This window comes from Aethalodelphis obliquidens, unplaced genomic scaffold (genome assembly GCF_003676395.1).
Source record: "Aethalodelphis obliquidens isolate GAN/ISIS:26980383/991018 unplaced genomic scaffold, ASM367639v1 scaffold114, whole genome shotgun sequence".
Taxonomy (NCBI): Eukaryota; Metazoa; Chordata; class Mammalia; order Artiodactyla; family Delphinidae; genus Aethalodelphis; species Aethalodelphis obliquidens.
The window spans coordinates 2,385,106-2,386,087 of NW_020838058.1; positions in this window are offsets into that span (position 1 = coordinate 2,385,106).

Below are 982 nucleotides of genomic sequence, written 5' to 3' on the forward strand. Positions count from 1 at the left end.
AAGAGAGGATAGTGATACATCACTAGTGGGACTGTTGCGAGATTAAATCCAGTCACTAACATGAAGAACCTAGATCTGGGCCCCTCTAAACAACCTACTTCATAAATAGTAGCTCTTTCCTCCATCAATCAGAGAGCTCATGTGGTCCTCATCCCCCTTCAGTTGGGACCCCTTAACCAGACTGCAGGTCAGAATCACCTTGGGGATCTTTTTCTAAACCCTCATATGAATTTCCCTTGTTGGTGGAAAGAGGGCTTCTGTATCAAAAGCCATTCAAGTTATTCAGCCATGATACTATGGGCCTTAAAAAACAGATATGCCCATTTGGCACCAATAGTGTGTGGCAGTGTCCATTTCTCCTTCATTCCACCAGCATCAGTTATTAACAGCTTTTGTCTTTATTGCCATATATGAACTCTTCTTTTTTCCAGACCAGTCCCAGTGGAAGGGTCACCTCAGAAGGTCTGTCCTTAATGTTATAGATTCACAGGCTCCTCCCCTAAGGTTGCCAGATTTAGCAAATAAACATACTGGATGCCCAGCTGAACTTAAATTTCAGATGAACAAAGTAATATTACGTGTGACAACTTTACACAAAAAAGGATTTTTTGTTTATTTTAAATTCAAATTTAAATGGTTTAAATATAATCTGGTAACCCTACACATGGAGGGATCTGGAGGGGAACCAAGGTGCTCCAGTCAACAACCGCAGGTGAGCCCCTAGCAGAAGCCAGAACCAATGCTCATCCATGTGAGTGAGCTCTCTCAGATGTACCAGCCTAATGGAGCCTCCAGCTGATGGCAGCCCCAGGTGAGACTCCACATGGAGCAGAAAACCATCCAGCTGAACCCAGTCAACCCACATTATCCTGAGAAATTTAAAAATTGCTATTGTTTTGGTGGTGTTTGTTAAACAGAAATGGATATCTGAACCATGTAGTTTTGGTGAACTCTTTTTTTTTTTTTTTTTTTTTTTTTTTTT